The sequence below is a fragment of the Chelonoidis abingdonii genome, chromosome 4, assembly GCF_003597395.2.
Source record: "Chelonoidis abingdonii isolate Lonesome George chromosome 4, CheloAbing_2.0, whole genome shotgun sequence".
In the NCBI taxonomy this organism is placed as follows: Eukaryota; Metazoa; Chordata; order Testudines; family Testudinidae; genus Chelonoidis; species Chelonoidis abingdonii.
The window spans coordinates 20,344,339-20,359,063 of NC_133772.1; the positions used below are offsets into that span (position 1 = coordinate 20,344,339).

Sequence of the window (14,725 nt, forward strand, 5' to 3'; positions counted from 1 at the left end):
GCAGGACCTCCAGCTACCTGTAACTTTTTTGAAATTGACTAGATTTTGAGCTTAGGTCCCTTTAAAACCACAACCATGTCAGTTAGCTGAGTAGCTATAGGTACATACTGTCCATCAAATGGCACTCAAGTGATTAAGCACTTATCTAATCAACTGTGTGTTGATTAGATAATAAAAACGGAAGGGGGTGGATGCAACAGCTGAAGTTTCCCTTCACAGTTTATGTGTTTTTGCCTGCCTTTGATTGAGAAAGCGGATTTTTTTCTGTTTTGTTTTTGAAGAAAATTGACTGACCAAAATGTTGACATACACCAGGACAGAGGGAAAGAAAAAAGCCTGTCACCAGGGAAAAAATCACTTAAGATGCCTGTAATACAGTCCCTATAGTTACATTCTCTGCAGAGTGAAGTCTGAGATAAATGGTCTTTGATTCAGTAACCAACTGCAATTTGGATTTGAGAAAATATAACCTTCTTAAACCTGACACTGGCTCTCTGTCTTCCAAATCAAATTATGCAGCTGCGGGGTTTCAAATCTGTATTGGAACAACAACAACAAAAATGAAATAAATAGAATAATTTGCACTTTGCTTGGTTGCCGTGAAGCAACGGATTTCTCCACTAGCCTGGCTGTGCAAATCTGATAAAAAGAAATCTTTAGTACTGTATTACTTCATTAGTCATTTATTTTGAGACCTGACTCAGTTCCCAAGAAGGCACATAATGTTCTTCCTGAAACCACTTCAGAATTAGAGACACAAAGCAGCTCCAAATAAACTTCAATTCAATCTTCGACATGCATCTGCCCAAATGTTACATTTGGGCCTCTATAGAAAAAAGTTCTCTCTCTCTCTCTCTTTTTTTAATTACAGTCTCACTATTTTTGGAACTCCATTTTTCTCTATGTACCTTTAAGTGTTTGTATCTCTAATTCAGATTCACAAAATTTCATTAAAAACAAGGCAATGTCAGGTATGTACTTTAAGATGTACCAGAATTTGAATTCAAAGATTCACAACTTTGTACAGTAATTTTCAGAATAGCTTTCAGCCTAACATTCAGTTTTTTCTTCTTTAAGAAAGGGGGGACAGCTATGAATTTCAAATTAACACCAGTTTAATCAAATTTGTCTGGATATACTTATCTTCTAATGTGGGCGTTATGCAAGAAGCCAGCAAATGTACCACACAAAGTCATAACAATCAAAATAGCTCCTTTTTAATGAAAAGTTGCAATGTACATTGTTGAACCAAATGCACAATGTGAATTATGAGTCACTGGGCTAAAATGAACCCAACGTACTTCTTGATTATCATCAGTTAGCTCATAGTTAAGACTGGCTGTTTCTCAAGGGGAGTCACAGAAATCAGGACTACATGTATTTTTCAGGGGCCACTCTGCAGTCTCCAGTTTATCCCCTCCCAGCAAGAGGAGCAGTGAAGGCTCACTCCCTCACCTGGGAAGTTACAGCTGCCATCAGAGAGTCAAACACCTGGGTGAGACGGAAGCTTTCAACCCTATAACTTATTGGTTTTTCAGGTGCCTACTAAAGATATGCACAAATGGCAAAAAGCATTTTTAAATGCCCATTTTTAAAATTTCCCACTACCAACAGGTATTGGGATCTCTCTCTTCTAGCAATCAGTCTCCTGGCTGATGTTTTCTTAATTTAGGTTGTTAGCTTGTAAGATACAGAGAACATAGAGCCTCCTTTTGGGGAAACTTATCCAATTGTTTAGATTACATACAATGCAGCCACACACTACAGTGGATGGGCACCTTATAAAAGAGTGTATAACAGCCAAAGGAATCCCAACGATGCTCATAGTGCATTAGAGCAGCTCCTCTGCCAAAGATCCCTTTCATTTATATTCAGAGGTCTCAGTCACCACGTTGCCGGCAACCTTATCTAAACCTGTAATTACAGCACCATCTACAGGCAGCCACTGGCATTTTGGCATAGTTAGATTCACAGTTTCATTCTAATCCAAGTACAATTAAACTAATTAGGGAACACTAAAAGGAGTATTTCAAAGACACTTGTGCTAGGGTTAACTAAACAGTACCACTACCATAAGAAAATAGAAGACAGAAAGGGATGCCCATCCTCCCATGTACAATAATAATTGGATAGGTGCATTAGGGATTTGCCTTCCTCTTAAGTACCAAGCATCACATACTGCCAGAAACAATGTATCAATCATCTTAGAAACCTAGTGTGGCAAATCTTATGTTCCTATTGTGCTTTACAGTTTTCCCAAGAAGCAAGGATAATGGTAGTCCAGCACTGGCCAGGGCTGCAGGGTCAGGGAAGACCTTAAATACATGCTACATTTAATTGAGAAATACTCACTTTCCTGGCAGTGTTTTCCATCCTGCATGGCACACCATATTGTGTGACTAATTACAGCATACAAAACGGTTTCAGCACAGACTGTTTTAGCACAGCTGTGAAGACTTCACTGAGGACCCATGCTCTAGCATTGGAATTTCCCCTTTCCTGTAGATCCACTTTCAGACTACAAGACTGTGTGTCAAAGGCAAGTGTAATCATAGCATACGGTACCTGACAACTGTATTTACAATCTACTGCCAACCCTGTCTGTTCCCAAATTGGCAGGAAGTACAACTTCTGAAGAGACCAACTCAGTGCAGCAGAAGAGCTACCTAACAAGCAGTGCTGAAAGGTTCCTAACAGTTCAAAAATAGAGAGAGAGCGGAGAAGCACAGTACATGTTGTGCAGCTAATATGAGGAGCATGTTTCTTAGCCACAGATGCGAACCTTTCTGCCCACTTAATATTCTTGTAACTTTCTAGTGGTTTTAGTTAGAATCCAAGTCACAACCAGTTTTTAAAATATGTTGAATAAAAAGCCACCCTCACATTTAAGTAGTAGGAGAAAGTGAACAGTATGGGTCAATATCCTGCTGCTCTGAGTACCCACCATACTGTTGCCAACAGACAGCAGAACTGGTGATGCCTGCCTGCATCCCTAAGAAGGATGGACTAAAGACAGTACTAACCAACAGCAGTGACATTTTAAAGAGGTATAGTAGTTTTATGGATGCGCAGTTTCAAAGTACGGTACAAGCCTAAAATAATAATTTGCCTACTTATTCAGGCGTTGTTTGGAAGTGGATCGTTGATTTTAATTTTTCCAAATTGCTTAAAAATAAAGGACTAGCATGGGCAAAGTTCCTTTAGACTCAACCCATTGTATCCACACGTTACAAGGATCCCAATTAACAGGCATATTCTTACATAACATTCAGCATGCGCATATCCAGCCTAGACACAACATCTTGGCTCAAGGAAGGAAGGCCACCTTTAATTTTAAAATCTAGAAGTCTAATGCCAGATTCTTAATGTTATTTCATAATGTCTGTTCCTTTAAGGGAGAGATTTATATGACACGAGACAAAACTCCAGTAACATCCATGGTCAATCTTTCCTCCAAAAAAAAAAGAGAGAGAGAATTGTATAGCTTTCATCAATGAGATGGGATTTAAAATCACCTGTGGAACCTCCTGATTCCCATTTTGTATTTCAATCAGTATGGAAAGGTTATAGAAGACACCTCACACACATGCAATACAATAAGCTATTTCCTGAACCTCCAATTTTCAGTTTCCTGCTCCCTGAGTGGGTGAGAGCCTGGTGAGGATGCTGCCATAAAATATATAAACATGTACACCACACCTGTTATTCCTGCCATTGGCAACTGTGGGGGTAGTTATGAACCCAGCATTACATTATGGCATCATGCTTAGCAAACACTACCTAAATATAAATACATAATAATAGGGAGTGTGATTTCAAAAGTTTTCACAAGTTAGGAATAACAACATTATAACAGACAGCCCCATCAGATTACAGAAGGTCATCTTTAAAAAGGTGTGAAAATATTTAAAATATCTGACTACCCACTGCTTGCTATTCTATTATTGCAATCTATTTTTACCATCTATTATGGTTAGTCTTCCTTGGTCACTTTTTCTTAAGAATAACTCTAGCTTATTTTAATTTCAATGCCCACAATCAAAATACAGCCTCAAAATGGAGCACAGCCAGCTCTTAGCGAAGTGTTAGTGTGGAACATGAACACGCATGCATATTTCTGGAAACCAGAAAAAGAGAGCTAAATCTAATTTACCAGAGGAACCATGTGTATCTCCAGTGCCTGATCTGGGTGAGATTTTCCAAAGCACTCAGCGTTGGCCTAACACTGCTCCCACTGAAATCCAGGATAAAGATTCCCAATGGAACTAATTAGGCCAACCCTGAGCACTAGTGAAAAGCCACTCGATGTGTGGAGATATACTTATTTATTATAAATCTCCTGACTTTATTACCTTTTGTTTGCAAATTCCATATCCATTTAGTTTTTCCTCCGGAATGAGTGTTTCCAGTTAGTTTTAAATTAAATATAAAAAGGCACTTAAAAAAAAAAGCTCAGTACCAGTAGTCTAGCATTCAGGAGCGACACTACAGCAAGCCAGAGTACTGCTAAGTGGAGGAATATATCTGTTTCAGACGGCCAAGAAGTTACTATATAAACAGGAAGAACCAAAATATTCGAAATGATGACCACCTAGACATTCTTTTAATACACATATTCCAGCAAAACATCTCATATACGTTGCATATGTTCAGATGTACAATTATAAAATGGCTGTTATAAAAGGTTTCAGAGTAGCAGCCGTGTTAGTCCGTATCCGCAAAAAGAACAGGAGTACTTGTGGCACCTTAGAGACTAACAAATTTATTTCAGCATAAGCTTTTGTAAGCTACAGCTCATTTCATCGGATGCATAGAATGGAACACACAGACAGGAGATATTTATACATACAGAGAACATGAAAAGGTGGAAGTATGCATACTAACAGGAAGAGTCTAATCAATTGAGATGAGCTATCATCAGCAGGAGAAAAAAAACTTTTGAAGTGATTATTGAAATGACTAGTCTCTAAGGTGCCACAAGTACTCCTGTTCTTGTTATGAAAGGGTACATTTGCCTGGGTGGCAACTATTCTCGCTGTGGTGGTTTCCGTGTGTAACCACCACAGATTGGGCTTTGTTAACCAATTTACTAACCTCAAACTCATTCTACCTGAGAAAGGGCAAGGACATGGAGAGCCAGCAGAAATCTCAGGAGTCAAAGCAAGCAACTCAGCAGAGAATTAGAGTGAAAATGAGCACCAGCCAGCTGGGATGAGTATTTAGTATGGTCATTAACTGAATCAACATCAGCAGAGAGCAGTGGCTCTTAAAATGAGAAATCCACAACGATAAGGAATCTCCTCAGGGCTACTTCAAAAGGCAGGACTAGTTCTGAAAACCCAGTGTTTGAGTTTGAAAAGGAGAGAGAAAATAGCAAGACATCTGGAGGAACTCTGTTGCTGCTTGACAGGCCACAGCCAGTCCCAGAGAATATACTCTACAGATTCCACAGGGTAAGGAGAGCACAAGGATAGGAAAGAGTTTAATACAAGATACTACAAGAAAGCTAATGATCACTAAACCCCCAATCTGAAAAGACTTACACATGTGCTTAACTTTAGGCACTGAAGTTAAGTATCTGCTTTAGTACTTGTAGAATTGTGGGCCTCACAAGTAGTTTGTTCTGTAATTTAGGGAATCCTAGCTCCCTATATGCTGGTTATATCAGAAATCCTACACTCAGCTACTATAATACTGTGCACCTATACTGCACCTTTAATCCAAGGATTTTGCGGTGATTTACAAACAATATGCATAAGAGATAACTGAAAGGCAAATAATACCCATTTCCCAGATGGGCAAATGGAGGCACACAGAAATTAAGTGATACAAAGTTTAGTGACAGACCCATAAAACCTACAAGCCCGGACTCCTCAGGCCTCTCCTCTAGCCACTACACTAGAGATCAGTGGTCTAGCTGAGGTGGCTTATAAGCATAAATTAATCTTATCCTACAATCATGAGGGAGATATGTAAGTGGTGAGTAACTGGCTGAGATGCAGACACAACTGAATATTTTGAAGTGTTTACAAGACAACGCAGGTTGGTATAAACTGGAACGCCGGATCCATAGTAAAAGTAGTTCCCTGTAAGTCAGAAGAGTCTGCACTGTTCAGTGGTGAACTTAAGACTCTAGAAAGACTGCAGGTTAACCACAAGGAGGAAAAGTAACTACCAATTAACCCAATGTTTTTCCATCACAGCAAACTGTAGCACCACTGTTAAGCAATCTGACAGGAGCCACCAGGCATTATGGTGGGGCAGCCCAAGTAATAGCTGTACACCTGAGACTTCTTTAAGCCCTGTGTACATAAATGGTTTAGTGTTGATACTGAATCCTATGCACCAGGGTGAACAATAATTCCTGTATACACTGAAATACAAGATTGTTGCAGGGCCAAGTCATGCTTCCTTTGGGAGGGCACGGAAATGCCATGAGTGTCAGCTCAGTTTTCTCCAAATCAGATACGGGACTTGGGGCAGGTGGGTAACGCAGCTTGGCTCCAATAAGCTATAGATGTTCCAAGAGCCCCAGAATTATCTCCACAGATCCTGGTAGCATCTTTAGAAGGATGGTATGTTCGCTGGGTCGACATTGCTGAATCTCCACCAGCAGCATGGTTCCTTCATGATGACTCTTCTTCCTGCCTACATCTGGGCCTCCCCCCATCTTCCTAGAAGAGTCAGGGGTTGACAGCAGAGCACATATATATCAAGCTGAGAAAGTATTAGAATTACCTGAAGTGGGGAGATCTCTGTAGGGAGGTGATGTTCTCCCCAGGCGAGCCCTCCCCTCCACTCACATGGAGATTGCAGAAGCTGCTCCTCCCTCAGGCTCAGGAGGTGGAGGGATAAGATTTTCATCCAAATTTGGTCAAGAAGAGCAGGTTTTGTCGTAATTTCCTTCCTCCATGGTAGGAAGTCCTGAGGGGATAATCTCACCACTGATCTCCACACAACACAAGGTGATTTTTATATTTACGCACCCAATCAGGTATACAGCAAAACCTCTCTCAGATGTCTTTGAAAAGTAACATACTGCAAATTTAGAGTCTAATTGGAAAAAAAGGGCATTTTCAGCTCTCTCTACTGCCAGCATTATGGGAGGACTCCAATACCTCAGGTGATGCTCAGGGACCTGGGTGTGCTCATGGACATGCACGTTTCATTGTTGGGTGGGAGAGGATGTTTCAAACATAAAAACATCTCTTTTTGAAACAGCAACTAGTTCAAAGAGTCAAGGCAATAATCGTTTACACTGGGACTGGAGTGGCAACCCACGTATCAGAAATCTTATCAATCGTATCAGAGAAGAGGTGGCATCGGCTATAGTTTTCACTATTGTCCTCAACTTCACTAACAGTATTCCTTTTAATTAAACTAGTTTATAAAACCAAAAATGAAATACAAGAAGAGCAGTTATAAAAACACTTCTCAGTTAGTTGAAGATGCTTTAATTCTGGCCTCTTAACAAGAGAGTTAAGTAGAGGGCCTGCATCATCCCAAGTCTGGATGGCCAAAAACAATTATTTCGATTGCAATTGCTGTTTAGACAAAAACATTGTTACTTATATGACAGACCAGATGAACTGCAATCAGTGCTTCAAGCTTTATAGAACCCCTCACTATTATTCTATGTCCCAGTAACCTAGAGAAAATAAATTATAGCTTTTTTCCTGCTAGTTTTTCCTGTTTCCCATTGATTTGAATAGGATCAAAGCAGGCATCTGCAGTTTAAAGCTGTTGTAGCTCCCCCAAGTGGCAGTCAGAAGTGCTCAAAACCCTGAAGGGTGAAGCTAACTCTCTTGGCGCCTGATTTTCAAAACAGACCAAACTGTTTTAAAAAGTCATTTTTGCAAAGCTGTACACCAGCGCTTCATAACATTCATGCATTCAATAGGTTTCAAATGATAACACATTACCTGCCCTCTTGTGTGGCTGCACCATCATCACTTGATTACTCTCTAGAGTTGAAATACAAGTACTACAGTGTTTTATACCACCTTGCACAACCCTGGTCAGAGCCTCTGGGAGCTATTATTTCATTATTTCTGCTCTAATCAAATGTCTGAACAACATTATACTTTCGGGGAAAAAACAAGGGAACTTTTAAATCAGGGACATTCCGTAATTCTGGATTAATAATAATTGTATAATCTTACTGCCAGTAAATTGTTCTTGCTTAATGTGATTTTAAGTAGTCCCTGCACTTTTTTGGATGCAGTGTCTGAAAAACAATTTCGATCACTGACTAAGGGCCCAACGGTGCAGGGGATTAGAGATTTATACATAGAATTCTGTAACTACTGGGGATGCTTTCAAAACATGTTTATGTGGTGTTTGTCATGACAACAACCACATTTACACACAGTCTGAATATATCAAAAATAGCCCGTAAGTTTTAGATGTAAATTCCTCAGAGCAGGGACTGTTATTTCCATAAAGCACTAACTGTTTATAGAACAATACAACTACAGACACTTTTCCATGTCATAATACATTTTTTAAAATCAATTATTTATTTTGGAGGGGGGCGGGGGGAGAAGAGGTACAATATCAGACACAAAATGAAGGATGAGATTTAAAAAAAATAAATTAAAAAGATGCATAGATTAGTTAGGTGCCCAGCTTATAGTATTTCAGCAGGAGTTGGGCACCTAACTCCTTCTAGCCAACATTGGCAAGCTCATCCCAAGTGTTATTCAATTAAATAAATTAAGGTAGCAACAGCCCCGCAACTTTTTATTCTCCCCAATTTTACACAGCTAAGTGTACAACAACACTTAGAGAAATTCTGAAACTTTACAGAAGTATTAAAGGAGTTTCCCCTTTAGGAACCTGAAACATCACTGCAGGGGGAAGGACCAGACCACCTATAAGATTTCTCTCAATCTTAATAGCGAATACCATGAACTAATCCCCAGGGCAAACGCTCTTTCCTAGACCAACTCACACACAAGACTTAAGTGACCCTTGTCATTAAAGCCCATTTTGTTATGTAGTAACACATTGATGTTCATGAATGATACAGTTCGATTTGTGACTGCTTACATTCATCTCTTTTCAGGGGATTATTATTTAACTGTCTGAGCTTAAATTTAGGATAAAGGTTCTTTCTTGGGAGCATATTTTTACTCTATTATACCTCACAACACATGAAAAAGCTTTTTAAAAGGTGTTCATAACAACTCAGAAATGCTCTCCATATAAACACAGACGTAGTTAGCTAGCACATTTAATAGTCTAGTAACTGCATTATAGATCATTGATATTAAATAAAGCTGCTATTACTTAATTCAAAGGATGTTAACACATGGGGTCTCACAGTTGCCTAATAGACAGGCATGTCCTGAATTCAAATGGATACACTAAGTACTAGTTAGTATCACAAGCCTTTGGAGAAAGTCCTAGGACTACAGCAGTTTCTACCTGTCACCTCTCAAATCTAACTTTCCTTTTCCCTGAAGGGCACACTTTACTTGCCCATTCCTGTCTGCACAGCTCTCCTTAAAAACATCCTTCCCTGACCTGTTCCTCTGTGCCTCTCTCTCCTTCTGTTGTGTGGACTTGTCTTAGATTGAGCTAGCATGTTATTTAGACTTCGGCCTTCTCTGTTGAGGATGCTGTGCCTTCCATCACTAATAACCCACTCCTTGCCAAGTCAAAAGGATTCTTCTCCCTTTTTATCATGTCTATACTGCAATCAAGGGGTGTGATTGTAGCTCATGAAGACATGCCTACCCAGAACCCTGAGTAACACCTGCCTTCTTTATCACTGAAAACTTTACCCTTCCTTTTTCCCATACTCACAACTTTGAGATCATCTGTGATTCTTCTTCCTATGTTTGCAGTCTCTCACTCAAATTGTTACGTATTCCAGTAACGTCTCACAAAAAGTCCACTTTTCTCTCACTAGTCCCACCAATAAGTAAGTCGTGGACAAGGGTTTTCATCTTTTGCCTCATTTACTGTAACTTTCCACTTTCCTGCCTTTTCAAAAAGCTGATGCTGAAGTCATCTTCCTTGGTCACTAAGTTACCCTTCTCCTAAAATCCCACCCTTCCACTTATCAAATCCAAGCTTGTTTTCCTCATCTTCTGGTCCCTATATAGACTCAGCCCCAATGACACTGAATCTAATCTCCTCCTACACCACCCATGTCTTCTATCCCCACCCCCTTCCTACATTCCTCCCAGTTCTCCTGCCTTGCTGCTTCCCTTGTCTTCCTTATGATCAATTTTATTCCCTCTCTTACACTCTCCACTGGCATTAGAAAAATCTGCCAGCCCCACCCTTTATTTCTCTGAATCCCTCCTCCCCAAGAATCCTCATTTTCTTCACCAACTAGCCCCCCTCATTCTCCTTCCCTTATCTTTATCTCTATGTAGTCTTGCATTTGTCTCGGCCACATTAGGATACAAGTTCTTCAGGATAAGGATTATGCCTTGCTTTGTAAAGCCGAGTGTAAAATTTACATCACTGTGCAGACTACAGCAATGGAAGGGGTTTTTCTTATCATTGTAGAAACTCCACCTCCCTGGGCAATAGTAGCTAGATCGACAGAAGCATTCTGAGCGCTACAGCTATGTTGACCTAAGTAAAAACAATGAGGAGTCCTTGTGGCACCTTAGAGACTAACAAATTTATTTGGGCATAAGCTTGTATAGCCCAGGCCTTAGTAAGAGTTAGAAATGGAATACACCTATAGGGTTATTTTGTCCCTTCCCTGCCTAATTAGGCCATTTCTCTATAATGCATCATCCTTTAGTGTTTTGTCCAACCTAGTTTGAAATATTTTGTAAGTATAGATAAATTTATTAGAGGATCTTAGAACACTGCAGAGCCAAATGGGTATTTATTCCTGTTTTATGGATGGGGAAACCAGAGATAAGGAGTTGAAGTGACTTCCCTAAGAGGACAAAAATGTAGTCACAGAGGCAGATACAAAACCCTGCTCTGTCTCTCAAGTCCCCTGCTCTAACCACTAAGCACATTTACCTCCTAGATTGAGCCAGTGGGGCTTCAACCCCCTTGGAAGATTACTGCAGGGTAATTTATCCTACTCTTTGGTATTTTTTCCTGCTATTTAACCTAAATCCCCCAAACATTTTTTAAAAAAGTAACTGTAATACCAAGACATGTCTGTGCCTAAATTAAGTGTGTGATCTTACTGCAACACTTTGTCCTTCCACTCCCCTTCATCCTCCTACTCCCTAAATATTTGTTGCCCTCATTCATGACTTTGCATCTAATATTACATCATACGATCGTCAGGGCAGGGACTACATCTTTGTTCTGGAAAAAAAAAACCCACAGCACTGCAAACAAATTGTTCTTTTTCCAGTTTCATCCCACTTCTCCTTGATACTATGCTTTGGATCTCGGTAATCATTTCCTCTGCCTCCTTGGTTTTTATACCCCTCAGATACTTGCTGTAATTCAAGAGCCTGTAAGGTATATTACAACTTTTAAAATCAAATATAAATAGAATTCAAAAACATTAAAAGCCAGAACATTCAGGACTCAAAGTAGAATTTGCAGATTGCGAGCAACATCCTTGTCTTTCTTCATTTTCCACTTAGGAATACCTTATTTTGATCCAACCCAACTGTATCTTTATGAAGTTTGCCAAAAGGAGGCAGTCTTGTTTTTCCCTGCGCCAAACAGCATTTCTTTGGCTCCTAGTCCATTATTACATTTATGGGGCAGTGTTCACACATGGTTCCAGGTAACCCTCTCGCTAATGCAACCTGATTAATCAATGAGGATGGGGTAAATAATGTTTTCAATCCTGTTTATAATACCAGTTTCCACGGTGACTAAGAAGTGTTTGAAATCAAGTTTAAGCATCTTTCCCAACCGCTTGTAGAGAAAGTTTTGGTTTAAATGACCTGTCCTAAAAAAAAAGGTTGATATTTGAGGAAGCAATATTAAAATGGAATCAATTCACTCATCTGGTGAAAAGAGACTCCCCAAATTGGCACCTTAAGGGCACTGTCTATGTCAGGGGTTGGCAACCTTTCAGAAGTGGTGTGCCCAGTCTTCATTTATTCACTCTGATTTAAGATTTGGTGTGATAGTAATACATTTTAAAGTTTTTAGAAGGTCTCTTTCGGTATGTCTATAATATATAACTAAACAATTGTTGTATGTAAAGTAAATAAGGTTTTAAAAATGTTTAAGAAGCTTCATTTAAAATTAAATTAAAATGCAGAGCCCCCCAGACCGGTGGCCAGGACCCAGGCAGTGTGAGTCCCACTGAAAATCAGCTTGTGTGCCGCCTTCAGCACAATGCCATAGGTTGCCTACCCCTAGTCTACACTGTGGAACTGAACATAGCAAAGCTCTGTTTGTTTATGATGGTCAATTTCACTCACAGACAGGGTCAATTAAATGGTGCATCAAAGGAGGAACCTTGAATATAGCACTGGAAATACGAACCAGAATTAACCATCTGGAGACATTACATATTATTTCTGAATTTACCCATCAAGGGCGCTTACAGCTCTTCAGATAAATAATATTCCTTTGTGGCACTGATATGCACATCTGAATATGCACTTAGCAGCAGGAAAATAGCAACTTCACAAGAATGAGAGAACGAGAGAAAAGCGAGGGCAAGAGTTTTCAATCATGTTTATTTTGGGTTATATATGATAACTGCACTGAGATATACGTTTACTTTTACAACCCAGGGACATTTTTAGGGAGGTGTCATTACACAGAAACCTCATTTTGTGACAACACTGTGCTTTCACAACTCGATTAAAAAACATCCTCCCTAGTGCACCATTATCATGGCTGCAGACCATATTCCAATTCATTGAAGAGCACTGCTGTAGGAAGTTGCAAAACAGTATTTCAGCAAAGGATACAGGGCTGCCTATAGTGAAAGTAGACCACTTCTCAATCAGTTGATCTAAAATTGTTTGAAAAAAGGTGAAATCTCAGATATGAGACAAAGAATATTAATCTAGATATAACTTTTTAAATGACTGGAATAAACAGGGTGGATGAAGAGTCAATTTAACTTAAAATTTCCAGATCAAAATGATATCTAAATATCACAGTTGTAACATAATTAGACAAAAGTTAGAAGATTCAAAGCAAAGACTTCTAACTCACTTTTTTGTGTGAGAGTGAGATTAAAACAAATTCTGCAACTACTTTGATTTTGCTGGAGGCACCCAGGGTAGATCTGATATGCATATACTGTGAAAATTGAAACACATTTCCCCCTCTCCCTCAATCACCTGCTTAAGGTTTGATTTAATACGGTCCTTTCACCTGGCTCTTTCAGAATTTAACGGCACCAGCAGACTCTGCCTATTCTCCAAGAGTACAAGCGGCACATCAGAACAGTTTAAGCAGATTCATTTATTTATTACATTCCATTCCCCCCCCCAACAAAAAAAGTAACCCCAGCCAGCAGATCCTAAACCAAAAAAATCCTAGCACAACCTGCGAACACTGCCTTCCCTATCCTTGCATAACTGCATCTATAGAGATAACAGTGTTTTGTAAAAACAATTTGAAATCCTTGGTTAGGAGCAGAGCATAAGACAGAGCTACCTCCCAAGGTTAAGGATCACGACAGTTACACAGATACTCCACTCTCATACACCTTCCATACACAGGAGGCTTCTCCTGTGGTACTTACCCGGGGTTCTTTAGCCACAGCACAAATAACCCACCCGTTCTCCAGGTTCTTCCTGATCCCACATCCCATCACGTTCCTTCGCCCCCTTTCCGCCAGGCTTCCTCAATTACCTTCCTCCAATGTTACTATTACCACCTGGCTCTTACACAGCGCTTTCAATAAATATACCCAGTGCAATATGTACAGCATTTCCGTTTGCAGCTCTCCCTGACCTCCTAGCTCAGGGTCTCTGTGTTGCTGGTTATCCGGGGCGGGGGGATTATATCCCCCGCGTCACGCTCCTCTCGGCAGAAATATTAAAATTGACACGGTCTCATTGTATAAACCTTCCCTGTTGCAGGGGGTGTAATTCATCTTCCCCCCAAACACCCACACTCCCCAAAATGTTCCCTTGGGGGATGTAATTCTTCTCCCCTTTAACATACATCCATGCAGAAGTCATACAAGGTGAGGGGGGCGGTCTGCGATGGTAAGGGGTAAGAAGGTGGGTTTGGGGGACACAGGAAGGGAGAAGCAGGGAGCTGTTCTGGGGGAAAGGAGAGACATGGGGTCCAGTGGGGGGGGGAGAGACTGTACCCAAAGTTGCCCATGAAGCTACCCCTGGGGGGGGCTGCTTCTGACTAGGGGGGCTGCGTCTGACTATGGGGGGGTTGGCTCTGGGGGGGCGGGGGCTGCCCCTAAGGCGGACAATGGGAGGGGGGAATCGCCCCCACTTTAAGCCGCGGTCCCGACATCTACCCCGGGGGCGCCGGTACCTGCCGCGCCGCCGCCTCCTCTGGCTCCTGCGGCCGCCGGGCTGCCGGGCTAGGACTGACACCAAGCGCCCAGCCGCAGCCGGCCCTGAGACCCCCGCCTGCCCCCGCTAGTCCCCGCCCCTCAGAGAGCCTATTGGCCGCCGAACCTGCCCGTCTATGTCATAGGCAGTCGAGGCGCTTCTTCGTTGGCTATCGCTCCTCCCGCATGTAAATAAGGCGGCTTCTTCTCAGCCCCGTTGCCTGGAGCAGTCCGCAGCCTCGAGCTCTCTTTGCAAGAGAGGGGCAGCGCCGGAGCCGGACAAACTGAGTG

At 41.1% G+C, this 14,725-nt stretch overlaps 1 protein-coding gene across 1 annotated transcript in view; it reads right to left on the reverse strand.

Annotated features, from left to right (window-relative positions):
• FKBP5 (FKBP prolyl isomerase 5) overlaps positions 1–14,498 on the reverse strand; it is a 56,725-nt gene extending 42,227 nt beyond the window's left edge. The window contains exon 1 of the mRNA XM_075064940.1: positions 14,416–14,498. The gene's annotated coding sequence lies outside the window, so the exon portion shown is untranslated. The remainder of the gene's footprint in view (positions 1–14,415) is intronic.
• Between the last annotated feature and the right edge of the window lie 227 nt (positions 14,499–14,725).